The 18,711-nt window shown below is 54.2% G+C and overlaps 1 protein-coding gene across 4 annotated transcripts in view; it reads left to right on the top strand.

Moving 5' to 3' along the window:
* The first annotated feature begins 1,361 nt into the window (after window positions 1-1,361).
* Window positions 1,362-18,711, top strand: part of HIC2 (HIC ZBTB transcriptional repressor 2) — a 31,665-nt gene continuing 14,315 nt past the window's right edge. The window contains exons 1-2 of one of the 4 annotated variants that reach the window (XM_058532021.1): window positions 8,448-8,544; window positions 16,258-17,163. The gene's annotated coding sequence lies outside the window, so the exon portion shown is untranslated. Of the gene's footprint in view, window positions 1,667-8,446; window positions 8,545-16,257; window positions 17,164-18,711 lie in introns of those variants that run through there. The other 3 variants (XM_058532022.1, XM_058532023.1, XM_058532020.1) reach the window with 3 other exon arrangements.

Below are 18,711 nucleotides of genomic sequence, written 5' to 3'. Positions count from 1 at the left end.
GCCAGCCCTCCCCCCATGGAGGAGAGACTTTCAGACCTCTCTCGTCAGGGAATCTCGTTTCCTGCTCCTGCTCCTCACAATGTTGGCATGGGTTACCCCGTTACACAAACCAGGAGGCTGAGACTCAGTGGCAGGAGCAAAAGTAGCTGCTACAAAGGCATCATGGAGACAGCCACGCAGCTCGTTCCAGTCTTTTCCACACCCCACCTGCCGTGGGTCCCACGCTCCCTGCCAGAGTGCCCCAGACCAGCCCATCTGAGGTGACCTGCACCTCCTGCCCTCTACCATTGTGCATTTTCAAAATGTAAGGTTAACAGATCAGTTTCAGAGTCATTGTATGAAATCTGTGTTACAGGAACACAACAGGAAATACGCAATATAAAAAGCTCAGAGATACCTCCAAGGCCCATTTTAGCTTATTCCACTTTTTGGTCACACTTGGTCTGCCTGTCATCCCCTGGAGGTCGGGTCTGGAGGCTGAGTGGAAGCATGTGGGAGGTCAGGGTTTCCACCTAAGGTAGAACACACTGGGCCAACTCAGGTCTTGTGAAACCAAGCACATTTTCAGGTGGAGCCAGCCCCAGGAACCCAGGCACGGTGGGTTCCTGGGGCCGTGGTGACGCCACTGACATCCCAGCTGGCCCCAGAGGTCTAGCTAGCCTTTTGGCTCAGACCTGCCTGTCCCTGCCCCAGGTGGCAGGTGGGGTCTGCAATGGGTTGGTTCTGGGCTGAAATGCCCTGTATTTGGAGGTCCCCCCTCTCTCCAAAGCCCTGGCCTCTAATACCTGGCTACAGGCTTGTGTGCCCCACTGTGCCCTGAACCCCCAAGTAAACTCCCTTCAAATCCTCCTGTAACTGACCACCTGCCAGGTTGTGCCCACCTGGCTGGACCACCAGGACATTGACCTCAGCTTGGGTGACCCCACTGGCCACACTCCCTTGATCAGGGTGCTTTGGCTAGAAGGTGGCCTCCTGCAGACCTAGCCCCTCCTGCTCAGCCTGAGAGTGGGGTGGGGGCTGAATTTGAATCCTGGACCACCCACTTCCTGGTCAGGTGACCTCTGGGCGGTTTCTTGACTCTTGGCCTCAATTTCCTCTTCCCTAAAATTGGCCTTCTGGCTGCCCTACCTCTTCAGCCAGCTCACTCCAAGATGTCTTTCAACAGTGCCCTCCATCCTGTCCTGGGGCAGCTTCTCCAGCCAGCCCCACCCTTACTGGATTTAGCCACCTCTCCCATGTGCAGGGACAGCCTCCAGGCGTAATCCCTGAGTTCTGGAATTACTCATTCACTCTGCTTCCTCCCCCATCAGACTGGGTCTTGCTCCTCCTTGTACCCTCAATGCAGGCATCCAGACCCAGTGTGGAGCAGGCATAGGGGTTTGTGGGCCGACCCGTCCCTAATTTAGGAAAGGCACCAGCTGGCTTGTGACCAAGATCACCTCAAGAAAGAGTTGGCCTGGGGCTCTCGGTGGCCACACTTCCCAATGAGATCTGACCTTTTGGGGCCCTCGCCATGCCCCTTAACTCACGTACTGCTTGTGGCCACCCCATCCAGGTGGTGAATTATTTACCCCTTTTACAGATGGAGAAACTCAGGCTCAGAGAGAGAGGTCATTCATCAAGGTCGTTCAGCAAGTTGGTGGCAGAGCTGGAGGTCCGAACCCAGGTGCGTCCCTTTGCCCCTTGCCCTTATCTGGAGGATTCCTTCCCCCAGCCTGGGGGCAGGGCCTGGGTCTAGGGAGGAGGCCAGAGGGAGGGACAGTCAGGAATTCAAATTGGTAGAGCTGGTGGGGGGAGGGTAGGAGGTGCTGGGGAGTGGCCAGTAGTTAGGGCTTGGGCAACAGGGCCCTCTGCAGAGCTACATTGTGGGGAGGGAGGGGGCAGCCAGGCAGGCACAGACTGCTGAGTCAGAGATGCCCCAGGGTCTCCAAGGGAGGCATCTGGAGGGTGGCGGTGGGCTGGGGCCAGTGAAGACACCCTAGGGTGATGGGCCAAGGGGTAGAATTGGGCGCTGAGGCCCCACCCCAGGACCACTGGGATTTAAGGAGAAAGAGGCCTCAGAAAGGGCAGGGGGCCACATTTTCCAGAAGGAGGGAGTGGTCAGCCTCCACAAGGTCAGGCAAGATAAGGGCCACTGGGCCCAGCCTCCCTCGCAACTGTGACCAGAAGCTGCTGTCCCAGCACAGGGGCTTCCTGGTATCCTGGCCATGAGGGAGCTGGCTCCTTCCCCCACTGCCACAGGAAGCCCCGGGGCCCCAGTGATGGGAGAAGGCTCCCCAAAGAACACTGCAAAGCTGGAATTGGGAATTTCAAGCCCTCTCCAGTACGTGGCCTTGGTCCACTCCCACCCCTCTGGCTACATAAGCAGAGCTCCCATTCCTGCCCAACTTTCTTTAGGAATGTAGAAGCAGCTATAGGAATGGAAACACAACATGTATATAATTTCTAATATAGATGCGATTATATTGTACATACTGTTCTGCATCTTGCTTCCTCCACTTAGTAGAACGTCCTGGCTGACTTAACAGTAAATCTTGCCTGCTTCTTCGCCTGCCTGCCTGGTGACGGGGCCACCGCCTTCAGCTGGGTTCCCGGGCTGTCTTGCCTTCCCCAGGTTACCGGTGGAGGGGGCTCCTCCACACACCTCCAGTGCAAATTTATTCAAGACTCCTGGTGCTAGCCTGGGCTGACGATGCTCCCCACCTCTTGGCTCTCATCACACCCCGTGGTCCCACCTGGTTGGCACCTGCTCTGCAGCGTCCTCTTGGTGCCTCAGAAGGCCCTCTCTCCCTTCAGGGATTTGTACATGCTGTTCCCCTGCCTGGCTTCTCCATGCTTCCCACTGAGTTTGGCCTTAGGTCTCACCTATTAATTCACGCGTGCACCAAATAGTTATTGACCACATAGGTGCCCGGCCCCGTTCTGGGCACCGGCTGCAGCAGTGAACAGTGGATGATTCTGGTTTGTGGAGCTCACATTCTAGTGTTCTAGTGAGGGCGAGAGAGTCCAGCAAGGAAGCGCACACATCAGCAAGGATGGTGCAGGGACTGGGAGGGGAATGAGGAGGGAGGATGGAGAGTGAAGGGCGGCTGTCCCTGCCCAGCTCCAGCCCCCCTGTGAGTATTCTCTCCTCTCCCACCTTGGCAGTGGTCTCCAGGGCCCAGAGACCACTGCTGTGCTGTTCACTAGCCTGGTGCCCAACTCATCATCATCATCAACTGTTGATTGAATGACAATCGGGTGTGTGGCCTCCCTTGGGCTCAGGGTGCCTGGCTTTGCCTGGAGCTGTGGGATGCCAAAGCTCTCCCTGTTGTGAGGCATGGCCTTCACTCTAGGGAATGTGCACATTGGGGGGACTTTTCTTAGATGGTGTGCTGTTTTAAGAGGCTGCATTGAGCACATGCTTGGCAGAGGGGCCAGGGTCTGACCTTGGGCAGGCAACTTAACCTCTTTGAGCCTTGGTTTTCTCATCTACAACGTGGGGTAGTAACTGCATCCATCTTGTGGGTGGTGCCGAGGAACAGCAAGCCCGTGTGTGTGAAGGGCTCCGCTCACACATGGAGTGAGGACTCAAGGTTGGGAGCCAATATTAGCAACCAGAATTTGGGTGGGGCTGTTGCTCCTGCAAGAGAGAGTCTGCTACCCAGTGAGCAACTTGAATGCTAAGCTTCTGCAGTGCCACTCTGTGTCCTGTGTGTACCACCCACGTTGCATTCCCGACAACAGGGAATGAATGAACACTACCTGGCTTGGGAAGCAGCCGCTGGGGTGCATTGTGGCAGGAGGGAAGTGGGGGTTGGGAGGAAATTCATTCATTCATTCGTTTGACTTTTAACCTATTTGGTATCTATTTGGTGTCGGGCATGAGCTGGGTATTAGGTTGACAAGAACGAACCCGACAAAGCCTTCGTGCTCTCAGGGCAACTGCCCAGTGGCAGCATCAGGACTGCACAAGGGTGAGCAGCCAGGGATCAGGGGAGACTTCCTGAAGGAGAGGGTGTCTGAGCCAAGGAGGAGTTTGCCAAGCAGAGGTGGAGAAAAGGAGGAAGGGTGGGCCGGGCAGGAGGCTCCCTGAGTGCTAATGCCCAGAAGTGGGAGAAGAAGTCGTGGCATCTACAAGGAACAGGGAGTTTTCCAACGTGGCTTGAGCTTGGGATGGGGGGAGGGGAGATGTGATCTTGTATGGACATAACTTACACTAAAATATTTTTTTTTATAATTTTATTTATTTATTTATTTTTCCCCCAAAGCCCCAGTAGATAGTTGTATGTCATAGCTGCACATCCTTCTAGTTGCTGCATGTGGGATGTGGCCTCAGCATGGCCGGACAAGTGGTGCATCGGTGCCCGCCCGGGATCCGAACCCGGGCCGCCAGCAGCAGAGCGCGCGCACTTAACCGCTAATCCACAGGGCCGGCCCTATACTAAAATATTATTGATTGCTTGCCTGAAATTCAAATTTAACTGGGCATCCTGTATTTTTTACTTGTTAAATCTGGCTGTGCTGTTAAGAAGCTGGGATTTACCCTTTTGCGATATTTTGTATACTTGTTTTCTTTTTTTGTTAAGAAAAGATGATGGTAAAAGTAATGACTCAGCTCCACCATCCTTACTTGATCATCCTCCAGGACATAACAACCACAGTTCCCTTACCCAGGGCTCGCCGGAGCCTGGTTCTGTATCCCACCTGCCTCATCTCACTCCATCTCACTCCACCCTCCCGAGAGCCCTGCGGGCAAGTGCCTTTATTACTCCCAAATGACTGATGAGGAAATGTGCTCAGAGGTGTTAGGTCCTGTACTAGACACAGAGAATCCAGAGCGAGTTGGGACGCAAAATACACCTAATTCTCAATGGTTCTCTTTTTTATATTTCCATATTGCCTTCCACCCAAATATAGTTTTACAGTGTTGCCGTTGGTGAGAACCAAATTTTGAAATCTGCTATTTTCACTTAATATTATACCAAAAATTTCCCCCAAGTTTTTAGGTGCTTATGTAATATTGCACTAGAAGCAGGAGAGTAACCATGCTTGGATTTTATAAAGTGCTTGGCAGGAAATAGGCTTGTGAGTGGACACTGGAGGTGGGGAGACCATCCAAGGCTGCCTAGTAACCAGGACAGAGACAGTGAGAGTCTAGCTCATCGCAATTTAGAAATCTTGTCTTTTTTCCCCCTTGGACTTTTTTTTTTCTTTCTGATTTTAAAAGAAATATGTACTAAGTATAGAAAACTTGGAATATTCAGGAAAGTTAAAGAAGCAGAAAATATAAAAACTCACCCACAGGACATGAGTTACTACACAACCTTGGGGAAGTAGCCTGGCAAACCTATTAAAATTGAAAACGCCCACATAACATTTAACCCATAGCTTCTACTTCTAGAAAACTCTTCTACACAAGTAAAGGCAGGAGGATGCAAAGATATATATCCCAGGGCTTTAAAAAAATTTTAATAGTACCAAACTGTAAATAACCTGAACTAGCCATAATTAAGGGAAGCGTTCATGAAACCCCCATACTCTGCAATCTTTGTCAGCTATTAAAGGATGAATTATGGACATGAACTAGAAAGATGTCTGTGATAGATTCTTAGGGGACAAAGAGCAAATGTAGTGTAAGTTTTATAGTGACTTATGGTTTATACAGCATATTATTTCATTTTTCCAAAAAAGTAAGATCTCAGGGAAGGAAGTGAAGATACATGTTAATGTTACTTCAGAGAACAGATAGAAGTCAGAGGGGGGGAGAATTAGTAACATTTTAAAAATGTATTTCAGTATAGGTAGAATTGCTCCAATCAGAAATGTTACTTTTGTAGTAAAACATACACTAAAATATATGTGTATGAAGAAAAATCCCAACCCCTAGAGAGACCTCTGTAGTTATTTCGATGTGTTTCCTTCATTTGCTTCCCCTTAGATCATTATTTTGCACGCATCCAGTACATACAAATTTGTGGTTTGCTCATTTTTTTAATATTGTTTGCACATTTCCAGATCATAAAACGCCCTTATAAACACCATTTGTAGTGACTGCTTAACATTCTATTGTGTGGACTATTTAACCAATCCCCTATTGTCAGACATTTACTTTGTGTATGATTTTTTCATTATTACAAATGACACTTGAAAAAATATGATTGTACATTAATTTTCAAACGTAGATGAAACAAGTGACTGTTTGGTTAGAGAGAGAGATAATGAAGCATACAGTCTGCAAATACGGTTAATTTCTTTAGAAGAGGATCCCAGAAGATGAATTACTACTGGTCCAGGCGGGTATGATCATTTTAAAAGATTTTTTTTTTTTTAATTTTTTGTTTATTGCAGTAACATTGGTTTATAACATTGTAAACATTTCAGGTGTACATCATTGTACTTCTATTTCTGCATAGATTACATCATGTTCACCACCAAAATACTAATTACAACCCATCACCACGCACATGTCCCGAATTATCCCTTTCACCCTTCTCCCTCCCCCCTTCCCCCCTGGTAACCACCAATCCAATCTCTGTCATTTTGAAAGATTTTTATTTTTAGCTCATACTGTCAAATTCATATTTAGGAATTAGAGGCAATTTATATGCTCCCAACAGTATATGAGAGTGATTACCCAGCAGACCCCTGCTTGTGTTTAAAGGTTATTATTTGAAACTGATTTCTGATTTGGTAAAAAAAACAAAAAAATCCCATCATCTTGTAGTTGTAATTTGCATGCCTTTGGTTAGTAGAGCACTGACATTTTTTTTTTTAGTAGTTTCTTCAAATAGTGAGCCCTCTATGGAGCTCTACTTGTGGTGTCCCTTTTCTTCTTCACCGATGTTTGATATTTCCTTTTTCACTTATGTTCTTATCATTTGTAGGATCTGTTTCTGGGCTTTCTATTCTGTTTCTTGGTCTGTACCGCACTGAATTGACTGCAGTAGCTTTATAATTTGTTTTATTATCTGTTAGGGCAACCATCCTCATTCCTTCTTTTGTTCCCAAGGGGGCAAATGAGAGTTGGTTTTGGCTATTTATTCTTCCAGGTGAACTTAGAATTTTGTTAAATCTGAGAAATGTCCCATTACGACTGCATTAAATTTATCCATTACTTTGGAAGGAACAGTTACATAGCCATCCTTCCTGAGGGCTCACTGAATTGGTTTTCAACCTGGACTGCGCTGGGGCACAACTGCCCTGCATGGCAAATCTGGGTTCCTCTCAGACTTTGACAGTGGCGTGTTCCTTTGTTTGGCGTTCAAAGTAGAAAAGAAATAGGGCCAGCCCCATGGCTTAGCGGTTAAGTGTGCGCGCTCTGCTACTGGCAGCCCGGGTTCGGATCCAGACGCACACCGACGTGCGGGTTCTGCCACGCTGAGTTCGTGTCCCACATACAGCAGCTGGACGGATGTGCAACTATGACATACAACTATCTAGTGGGGCTTTGGGGGAAAAAAAGGAGGAGGATTGGCAATAGATATTACCTCAGAGCCCGTCATCCTCAGCAAAAAGAGGAGGATTAGCACAGATGTTAGCTCAGGGCTGATTTTCCTCACACACAAAAAAAACAAAGCAAAGTAGAAAGAAATACATTAAGTAACTCCCTAGAGAAGTGGCCCCGGCTCACCGCCAGCTCCAGCTCCTCCGAAGGCCATATGAATGAGACTGGGTCTGGCCAGTACAACTTAGGCTCCACGCTTGACCCCATGGGCCTGCGAGGGGCTGCGGTCACCGGAAGGGGCTGGCTGAGCACGGCGTGCTCGCGCCCTCCGCACCCTCTGAGCAGGTAGGGCGAGCCCGTGGGGCTACGGGCGCGGGGTCCCCAAGGGGGCGCTGGAGTCAGGAGTAAGGGGCTCCCCTTCTCCTCCGGACCCCAACGCCCGGGCCTCTCCGGTAGGCCAGACCACGCCGCCTGCAACCCCTGGGGGCTGCGCCTTTGACGCTGGGGCGCTGCGGGCAGCACGGAGCGCGGTGCGAAGGAATCCTGGAGGTGAGGCGCAGGCTGCTAGGTGTGCCTGATGGGGGATTAGGGTCCGGCTCAAAGGGGGTCAGCTCTGAGTGTGGGAGCCGGGCGTGTGCCTGTCGGGAGGACCAGAGTCCCCTTCCTGGGGAGTGTGCGGTCCGGATGTTGTGGGGTCGAGGTCGCGGTCGCACCTCCGCACCTAGACTCGGGGTCCGGCGGGGCGCCCACGGTCGGGGTCTCGGGCTCCTTCCGCGCGCCCCTCCCCCACGGCGCCGTCCAGCGGCCGCCCGCCCCGCCCAGCGCTCAGACCTCTCGCCCGCCCGGCCCCGCCCCTCAGGCCCCGCCCCACCGCTCGCCCATTCAGATGTGGGTCAGGGGTGAGCGGGCGGCGCCGACGTCACAAGCTTCCAAGATGGCGCCGGGCGGGCGGCTGTGAGCGGCGCTCGGGGCGCGCTGGGCGGGGAGCCGAGCCGGGCCGGCGGCGGGCGGACGGGGCGGGCGCGGGCGCGGGCGGCGCGGGCCAGGAGCCGAGGACGAGGGGCCACGGGCAGGGCCGACCGGCCGGCGGGCGGAGCGCCGCCGCCGACGCACACGAGGTGAGGGGCAGTCGGAGGCGGAGGGGGCGCGGGCGGGCGCGCCCCCGGGGAGAGGGGCGTGGGCGGGCGCGCGCCCGGGCGACGTGGGGCTGCGCGCGTGGGAGGGGCGCGCGCGTCCGCGCGGCTGGGCTGGTGTGCACGCGGGACCCCCGGCCCGCGCGCAGCCCGCCCGGCTTTGTGGCCCGGGTGCCCGGTGGGGCGCGGGCGGCGGGGGACCCCGGCACAAAGCCCCCAGGGCCGCGCCGGCCCAGGCCGCGGGTCTGCGAAGCGGGGATCCGCGGGCGAGCGGGCTCCGGCTCTTTGTGCCTTTTCATTAGCAATCTAATCCGAACAGCGTCGGGCGAGCTGCGCTGCCTGACAGGCGGGCGGGCTCCCATTATGCAAACGGCCCTGCGTCCGCGGCCGCCCCTCGCGGGGGCATTTTGCTATTTCCAGAACTGCGGCGTTGCGCCGTCTGCGGTCCTTTTCCCTTGCTCCCTTCCCGCAGGAAGACCGGCCTGGGCAGGGGCAGGCCTGGTGGGGCCGCTCCCAGAGGGCCAGGCCCTGCGCCTGGTGGGCTTGCTGCCCTGCCCCCAGACTTCTGTAGGCAGCCGCTTGGCAGGAAGAGAGATGGGCTTGGGGGAGGGGGTCGGCTGGCAGGGGGAGGGGACTGGCTGGCAGAGGGAGGGGACTGGCTGGCAGAGGGAGGGGGCTGAAGGGCCCCAGCTTGTCACTCTCTGTTTATCTACCAAGATGGTTCGTATTCGCACAGGCCTAGCTGGTAGCGGGGCGGGGAGAGGCGGGGATGCGTCTCCCTGGGGGGCAGTGACTTATGGAGAGGAGGGAAGGAGACCAGATAATGCTCCCAGCGGCCCCACCCAGAACAGCGTGGGACTGCCTGGGGAAGGGAGCCCAGTGCTGATCCGGATGGGCTGGAACGATTTTAAAATTATTTATCCATGTCTTCTTCTATTCCTTCCACCTCCAAGTGTCTTTTCTAGTAGGAGTTGCTAAGCACATCTGGAAAGCTAGGTTCCCGGCTCCCCCCTGCAACAGCAGGAGGGGTGTAACCCAGGGAGGCCACCCCTCTGACATATGTGGGGGGGGAAGGGCAGAGCCTTGCCCGTAGGAATCCTGTGGCGGTGGATTGTTGACTGATCTGGGAATTGCTGTGCCTCTTGCGCTGGGGGGAGGGGGAGAGCTGGCAGGTAGTGGAGGGGCCTCCAGGGCTTCTAGGCTGAACTTGGAGCTGTTCTCCAGGGACCCCAGATGGAGGGATGGGGCTGGGACACCCAAACCCAGGACCTCTCTGGAGCTGGCATTTATTGCTTCCTGGCTCCTGCTTTACTTCTTTTCCTCTCTTCCCATCTACCAGCGTCTGGACTCCCTGGGTCTTTTAGCAGACATTTTCAGGAGCACAGGCCATGTGGCCAGTCTGTAGCCCTGGCTCAAGGAGAGAGTGTACACTTAGTAGAGCAGGGTTGCTGGAATGGTCTGAAAAAAAGCAGATGGGCCAGTTTCAGGCTGGCCTCTAGAGACAAAGCTGTGTGGGGAGGTTGCTGGTTTAGCGGACTCTTAGCACCAAGGGTTGGGGGGGATGGGAGGCTGATACTTGGGGGTCATATTGAGCCCTTTGGCGCTGGAGTAGGTCACCCTGCCTGTGAGTGAACCTTTGGTCCTGTGCAGTTGGGTTTATTGTGAAAATCTCTAGGTCCCGTGGGCAGGCAGTAGACTAAAGGTTGGGAGGGGGCTCCCCAACTGCCTGCCCGCCTGCCTTTGGGGTCAGAACTGCTGGGTTGGTCTGCTTTCCTTTGCCCCCTGGCTTGCTGCAGGCCAGTTTTGGAGTGTTACTGAGCGCCTGTTGCACAGCTTCTCTGGCCGTTTGACTTGAGTGTTGGTGTGTGCCCAGAATTTCTCCCTGCAGTGTTTCCCTGCCAGTTGTTGGGACTTGTAGATTAGTCACTCCGCTTTTACAAGCAATTCCTGAAAAGAAAAAATCTCCCTCTGGTTGCTGGCTCTGCGTAGAGGAAGAAGCAGCCTGAGGGAGTCAGGCCTTTAATTAAAGCAAAACTGAAATGATTGCTGGAAGGAGGAGAGGAGGCGCAGGTGGGGCAGAGGTGATGCGTTCTGTCCTGCTGCGCGGTACCTGCTCCGGGGACAGGTAGGCACGATCCTGTTCTTACTCCCTGGTCTTGGCCAGCAGCCCAGCCTTCTCCACAAGCTGCAGTCCTGGATTAGTCTTCACGTAGTGTTTTCTTTCCATAGATCAGATTTCTCATTTTGTTAATAAGCACAGCCTCCGATCCACTTGAAGTCAGCTGTCGTGGACTCTGCTAGAGCAACAGAGTTTTGCATTATTGAGCTGACAGACCTGCTGCCTTCCCAGAGTCCTTATTGTCTGCCAGGGTCAGATCTGGGGGTGGGGGCAGTGCTTTTAATCAGCAGCTAGCCCCCAAAGAAGGGCTGGCTGGGCAGTTCTGGAGAGTCAGAGGAGTGAGGAAGGAATAAAGTTCAGTTTACCCAGGGGACGTGTGGCTCTGCCCTTTTGCTTGGCCTGTTGGCCTCCAGCAGTCAGCCCCACCCCATTGCTTGCTTGCCTTGCCCACGGGGGCTGAGGGCCACTGCCCCTGGGACCTGATCACTAGGAGGGTGGGGGCTCTTCTTCCTGTCTGCGCCTGCCACCTGGGAGGCATTCACCTTCAAGAAGAAACAGCAAATCAGGTGTCGTCCCCCCCCCCCCCCCCCCCGGCCTTTGGAGCCTGGCTGAGGACAGACTCCTGCAGGGCAGTGAGAGGGAGCTGTACGTAGAAAGTCTGGAGGGCTACCCTGGTTCTGCCGTTTACTTTCCATGTGACCTTGGACAGTGATTGACTCTCTGAGCCTCAGTGTCCCGGTTTCTAAAATGGGAACAGAACTTGAGTTCATGTTCACGTATCACTGCCCTCCAGAGCTCAGCCTGGAGAAGATAGACAAGCAAACAAACGATTGTAAGATGGGCCGATAAGGGCTGGCATGGTGACAAGTGCAGCGCAGAGGGCACCATGGGGATGGTGGCTGCGAGGCACGGAGGGAGGGGCTGGCGCTGGGCTGGGCTGCAGGAGAGCCCTGGATGCCCTGCTGAGTTCAGGTTGGCTGCAGGAGAGGGGTTTTCATGGGGAGTGCGTTCGTTCAGCTTTGGAAAGCCAGTGGCAGTGTGGAGTGTGGCTGGGGGGCAGTCAGGAGAGCAGTGACAGGAGTGTGATCCTGCAGATGCTGTGTGTTCTGAAGGGCTAGCTCAGGAGCACCCACTGCGTGCCAGGCAGCTTTGAGGCTCTTTCACTAGCTTTTTATTGGACAACAGTTTCTGAGCACAAATGTGGTGCCCAGCCCCTGTGGCTAGACTGAATTGTGCTGGTCTCTGCCCTCTGGCGCTCACAGGCTTGCCAACAAGTGGTGGGCCATAAGGCCGGGAATAGCTGTACTGGTGCGTTTTCTAGGAATCCTTCTAATTCAGCACCGGATAGTCAGTCTCCTCTTACAGATGGGGAATGAGACTCAGGAGGTTAAATTGCTGGGGTGCAAGTAAGCAACTGGTTGGGCTGGGGCTGGAGGGTAAATGCCTTTGACTTCAGATACATGTAGTGCAGAGGCTGGTGGGGTCTGAGATCCTAGCAGGGAGGGGCAGAACAGAGAGCCCCCTCCCCAAGATGATCCTGGCTCCTAGTTAGGGGCTTCCGAACCAGCCCAGCCAGTTTGACTCTGCCTGGCACCTCCAGGCTGTGCTTCCTGCTGGGAGGGGCCTTGCCCTAAGGGTTAGGGACCTGGGCTGGGGGAGGGCTCTGAGAGGGACTGCAGGCTCGCCTGGAGCCCAGTTTGAGCTGGGAGTGGCAAAGCAAGAAAAGCGGGTGGGGGTGGGGGTTGTGTGGGCCCCCAGCGAGCTTGATAAGGAAGGGAAAGCCTGGAGCTGACTCCAGGCCCTGCTGCAGTCCAGAGGGAAGGGGCAGTCCAGAGGGAAGGGCTGGGGCTGGGGCACCCCTGCTGGGGAGTGCCACCTGGGAGGGTGTGGCCCAACCAAGTGGGGAGAGTGCCCCTAAGAGACTGCCTGGGGCAGTTGGGAAGGGGTTTGGAGCCCCTCCTTCTGACTGTGCCGGTTTCTTGTGTTTTGGGGTAATGTGCCATGTGGGTGGAGGGAAGGTGGAGTGCTGCCTTGGGGTTAGAGCAGGTGCTTCTGCCCTGAGAGCCAATGGGGCAGCCAGCTGCCTCCTGGCCGTGGAGCCTTGCTGCTGCTTGTGAGGGAGTAGCACTAGTGGGCGCCTGCTTCCTGTCTGAGCATGGGGGTTGTGGGTGAGGAGAGAGAGTTGGGTGTGGAAAGACAGGTGGCCCCGTCTCCTCAGGCTGTCCTGCCAGCTTTCCCTGGCCCTTTCCTGGGAATGCCAAGGGCCACTAAGGACAGATGGGGATGGGGCTTGGGCTTGGCTAGGGGGCACTTCCAGGTGGGGAGTTGGCCTCTTGTGGAGATGGAAGGGCTGCTGGTTCTGGCACGGGCGGGGCCGCTGTGCAGACTTGTCCCATGCGTTCCAGGCTGCCTTGGCCTCAGGCTTCTTTCCCAGCAGTACCTCTGGGTGGGTGGGTTCTCTAGGTGAGTATGGGGAGGGGCTGCTCCAGTGCCTTTAGAATAGTACCCCTCCCCACACACATGTGGGTGGAGGGGCTGCTCCCATCAGCACACTGCATCTGAGTTCCCTTGTCCTCTTCATCAGCCTGGTTACAGGCCGTGTAGGTGGGGCCTGGGGCCTCAGTGGCCTGCCCTGTGTGGACACAGTGGAACTTTTCTCGGTGATGAGCATGAGCTACACACTGACCCGTTGAGTGTGTGCTGTACCCGTGCTGCCTGGCAGAGGCCTGCCTGCTGGTGCCCTGGTTCTCAACTCTGCATGTCAGGATCACCTGGGAGCTGGCGGAGGCTGCCCCAACCCATCTCTTGAGTGGGCCTAGGCATCCACATTTCCTAAAGCTTTTGGAATGAATCTGATGTACAGCAAGTTTGAGAGCCACTGCTTTAGCAGATGAAAAGTCTTTGTGGATAATAGAAGCAAGCAAATGATGAGTCCTAATAGACCAGCGCGTCCGACCTGGGGTGGTCGTGAACTGCTTTACTCTGGTGGGTCCTAACAGACCAGCACGTCCGACCTGGGGTGGTCGTGAACTGCGTTACTCTGGTGGGTCCTAACAGACCAGCGCGTACGATCTGGGCTGGTCGTGAACTGCGTTACTCTGGTGGGTCCTAACAGACCAGCGCGTACGATCTGGGCTGGTCATGAACTGCGTTACTCTGGTGGGTCCTAACAGACCAGTGCGTACGATCTGGGGTGGTCGTGAACTGCGTTACTCTGACAGCTCAGGGATGGAATTGACAAAACAAGGCAGGCTGATTCTCTGTTAGTTACCAGGGTCTTGGAGAAGCACCGGGCACAGAGGAGGCTCACCCTTTCCATGGTCCCCTTATCTGGGTGGCAGTGGGAGGGACCCCAGCCTGGTGTACACCAAGGGGGCGTCTCCTAGGAGGTCCCTGGGGAGCCGCCTGCTGCCCTTGACTTTTGGTCCTGCTTGGCCTTGAGTCTACCTCTCCTGTTTTCTTGGATGCATTCTTGGGCCCTTGTTGGCTTCTGTGCCCTGGCAGGGACTGCCATAGTGACATTTGGGTTCCTTGGGGCTTTCTAACAAGCCTGCTGTGGCCACAGCTGGGGACTCCTGTGGGACCTGTGTCACTAATTTTTCTCTTTGACTTCAAGGTCCCTGAGGGAGGGAGATTGGTTCCTGAGGCTGATTTCCTGGGCTGTTATCTGGGTAGGGTGTGTGAGGGGGCCACAAACCAGGGGCCAGGAGGCAGAGTGGGAGGAGGGCTGTGAAGGGGCACTGGAGGCAGAGCTTCAGGTAAGGCCTGGCTGTCCTGGACCAGCCCCCTTTGCTGGGACAGAACAAGGGGCTGTCCTGGGGTTTAGCTCATATCTGTGGGCAGACAGGACCTAAGTCAGCCGCTGCCTGCTCTGGGCAGCTTGCCGGGTGAGGTGAGTGGTAAGGCCTCTAGGTGTGGTGTGGTCTGGAATGGTCCTGGTTGGTGTCCTGGGGAGGTAGTGCTGTCCTTCAGAGAAGGAAGCGCAGCCTGGGCTTGAGCAGTGAAGGAGATGGGACCTAGAGGGACCGAGAGTGGTCTTGGCTGGGTAGTCGAGGAGGAGGGGGTGGTGTGAGGGCGTAGGCAGGGTGACCTCCTCCCTCAGCTCGGTTCTGCCTGCGCACATCTTGGTAGACGGACCCAGGGGTTCTGTCTTGAGAGCGAGTGGTCCTGGGGGTGGATTCCTGTCTCTTCTCCCCACCTCTCCCTGGGGCCTCATTGTGTTTCCCTTTGGCGGAAGGCAAGCCGATGGTTTCTGTCTGGCAGGCACTAGGGTAACTTTGCTTGAAAACTGGGAGGAGGATGGTTTCTGCGGAGTTTCTGACAGAATGCTAGGAAAGTAGTGGCCAGGCACTCACTTTTGGCCTCTTACCCTGTGCTAGGCCTCGTGGAACAAGTTTTACACCCGAATTTAATTCTCAGAACATACCTGTGCAGTCCCGATCATTTACCAGTCCCCACCGTACAAGTGGCTCAGAGAGGTTAAGTAATTAGTCTCGAGTCACGCAGCTAGGAAGTGGGTAGAGAAGTTCTGAGAGTGAGAGAAGCACAACCTGACATGTATGTGGAAGCCTTGAACATGTATGTGTGGGCTCCTTCCCGCAGTGTTTGGGCTGGAGGACAGCTGAAATTTCCTTTTTGAGTGAGGTAGTAGGATGGCTCCTTGGACAAAGCCAGGGAGTCTGGTTCCTGGAGTGGGGGGTAGTCCCCTGTAAGCTGGAGAGGACCACCTGGCTGGCAGAGAGGACTCTCGGCCATCCTTATCCTTCCAGTCGTGACTCCTTCCCTTCTGGCGTGTTGGAATCTCTACCTGTGGGAACTTGTGGCCTTGCTGAGCCCCCCTGGAGAGCCGTTGAGGACGGTCTGCGCATTCCCTGGAACTCAGAGCTGGGCTCCTTTTCCTTCTTTCGGTATTCTCTCAGTGTGGGCACTGCCGGTGGTGGCGTGGGGGACACAGGCGGAGTGGCCTCTCTCTTGGCAATGTGAGGCTGTTTCTTGGTTGAGGGCCGATGAGGGGAGGGGCTGAACCACACCTCCTGGGCCGTCCCCAGCAGGTGCCTTTCTCCCCTGCCACTAGGCTCCAGGCGCAGGTGGGTTCAGCACTGGGTTTGGGTCGTCCTTTGGCTGTAGTAGGTGACCCTGAGCCCCAGGGGGGTGCAGGCCTAGGGGAGAGGATTGTTTCCAAAGTCCCACATTCCATGCATGTGTTGACGCTGATAAGGGCAGCAGGGCTGGCTTAGCTGCTTTGGGCAGGAGGGGACTTTGACTCCATGCCCCCAGCAGGCAGCATGCACATCCTGCTTCCTGTAGCACCCTTCCCCCACCACCCGCTGACCACCTCTGACCACCTCTGGCCACCTCTGCCTCGGAGCACCTAGCCCGGCTCCCACGGCCTGCAGAGGCCTGGCTTGCCTCCCTGGGTTAGCGCTGCTGTCTCCAAGCATTGCTGGCTCTGCAAGTTATAGGCCTTTGGAGGTCCCTTAATAGTTTCTGCTGCCCTGCCTCTGAGAGTATTCTCGGATGCCATTTGAAATGGTACTTCCTTTTACTTGTTTGAAATTTGTTACTCTCACGTTTGGCAGGAGGCCCTTTGCCCAGGATTTCAGCATTTGGTGGACAACTGTCCTTTTGTGGAAAGAACGCTGGTGTCAAGCCTGTTTCCTGCACGTGCCAGACCCTAACCTCTCCGTGCCTCATTTTCCTTGCCTGTAAGGTGGATTGGTGGAGGTATTTAAGATAATGCTTGTCAGCCGTTCTTAAAGTGGTTTGCAGCCGCTGGCCGTCCCCAAGACCCTTTTCATAACACTTAGAAGTTACTGGCCTTTGTCTCCGTGTTGACGCTGCACCAATAGTGCAAAGCGATGGTGGGTGGCCCTGCCTGTGGTCCACAGCAGCCCGTTGGTGCTCGGGACCAAGACTGGCCGTCTTACTCCCGCGTGTCCCCGGAGGCAGTGCAGATGACTGAGGAGTACCTCTAGAGCCCGGAGCACACGGCTTTTGAGCATTCGTCTGTGTGGTGAAATGGAGAGTGCACAGGGGGCTCTTCTGCCGCAGGCTGACGTGTGGTGGTTGTCTCCAGGAGAAGCACTTCACGTTTGTGTGGGCTGTGTGCTGAACTAGCTGCTTTTTCTCATGGAACATTATTTTTACTTGAAAGAATGACTGACAGCCAAGGTGTGCTTATTCAGACTTGGAGAATTTGTGAGACATTTTCTCAAATGAGCAAAGTGAGCCTTGCCACTTTAGGGAAAACAACTGACGATATTTGTTGCCAGTAGAAGAGCCCTCAAGGGAAAAGGAGAACTCTGGAAAACTTTTCCTGCGCTGCGAGCCTGACTTAAAGACTTCTGAGATCAGCGGTGATGTTAACACGTGGCTATTTTTCGTCTTGTATAGTGAAATGTGGTAACATTTGGAAGATCTGATTAACTCAGTGAACCAGTATTTTGCAAATGACCTGTGCTTGATGTTACAGAGTCGGAGGTGAGGTGAGTACAGGGTAGCCGGTGGATTTTTATGTAACCAAATGTGAATTAGTCACCCATATGATTTCAGATTCTATGTTGCAACTTTTAAGAAACCACCGTTTGTTGAGTTTTAGTGTTATATCAATGAAGAGCCACAATTATCTGAAAAGGTTATTAAAGTACCACTCCCTTCTATCTGTGGAAGGTCGAATTTCTTCACAGACTTCAATCAAAACCACGTATCCCAGGCCGGCCCCGTGACTTAGCGGTTAAGTGCGTGCGCTCCGCTACTGGCGGCCTGGGTTCGGATCCCGGGCGCGCACCGTCGCACTGCTTGTCCGGCCATGCTGAGGCCGCATCCCACATACAGCAACTAGAAGGATGTGCAGCTATGACATACAACTATCTACTGGGGCTTTGGGGGAAAAAAAAAAAGGAGGAGGATTGGCAGTAGATGTTAGCTCAGGGCTGGTCTTCCTCAGCAAAAAGAGGAGGATTAGCATGGATGTTAGCTTAAGGCTGATCTTCCTCACAAAAAAAAATCAAACCACATATCCTAACAGAATGAAGGCAGAAGCAGATGTGAGAATCCAGCTACTTCTATTAAGCCAGACATTAAAGAGATTTGCAAAAATGTAAAACACTGCCACTCTGCCCACAAATTTTTTTCTTTTGGAATAATTTTTTTCATAAAAAATGATATGTTAACATAAAATGGGTTTATTATTCATATTCTAAGTCTGATCTTTTTTTAAATTATCAGTCTTTCTAATACAATAAACAGAATGGTAACATCTACTATAGTAACATATAAGCCACATAAACAAAAGTTCTTTGGGAGTCCTTACTAATTTTTAAGAATGTCAACAACGGTTATGGAGCTGCTGACAGGGCGGGCCGGGCAGCCTTCTCTCCTTCATTGTTCCCCTCTCCACGCCACCTTCTCTCCTCTCCTCTATTGTTTCACCTTCTCTCTTCTCAACACTGCTTCTTCCTGGTGGCCTTCGCTCACCTAATAAACGTGTGTGAGGGCCTGCTGCACGCCCCGTGCACGCCTGCCACGGCTGCTGGGTTCGCTGCTGACTTCGTGGTACGCAGGGTCCCTAACCTTAGGAGGCAGTGGGGAGGGCATGGGCAGAAGGGGAGGTGCATGGAGGGAAGCAGCTGCCTGGCTAGTGCTGACATTGGGTGGCGGGAGAAATGCAGGGGCTGCCTCACAGAAGAGGGGGCTCTCAGGTGTGACTGGAAGGGGCCAAGTGGAGAGCTGGGCTGGGGCCCCTGTGGGAAGCACTCTGCAGGCCAGGTCGGAGCTTGGACTTTATCCAGGCATCGGGAATCCATTGAAAGCTTTAAGCAGGGGAGTGACTTGAGATCACTCCCTGGTGACTTGGGAAAGATAACTCAGGGTTGATTGGACTCCGAATTGGAGGGGGCAGGGCTGCAGAGGGGAGATGTGTTCTAGACTTTGATATTTTGACTTAGAGTGGCTTTAACTCCGCCATTCTTCTCCTCCAGTCCTTGGAGTCCTTGGGGGGATTCCTGGGATTTCCCTCCTGTTGGGTGAGGCCC

Source organism: Diceros bicornis, chromosome 35, assembly GCF_020826845.1.
Source record: "Diceros bicornis minor isolate mBicDic1 chromosome 35, mDicBic1.mat.cur, whole genome shotgun sequence".
NCBI lineage: Eukaryota > Metazoa > Chordata > Mammalia > Perissodactyla > Rhinocerotidae > Diceros > Diceros bicornis.
This window is presented reverse-complemented; position numbering and strand designations above follow the sequence as displayed.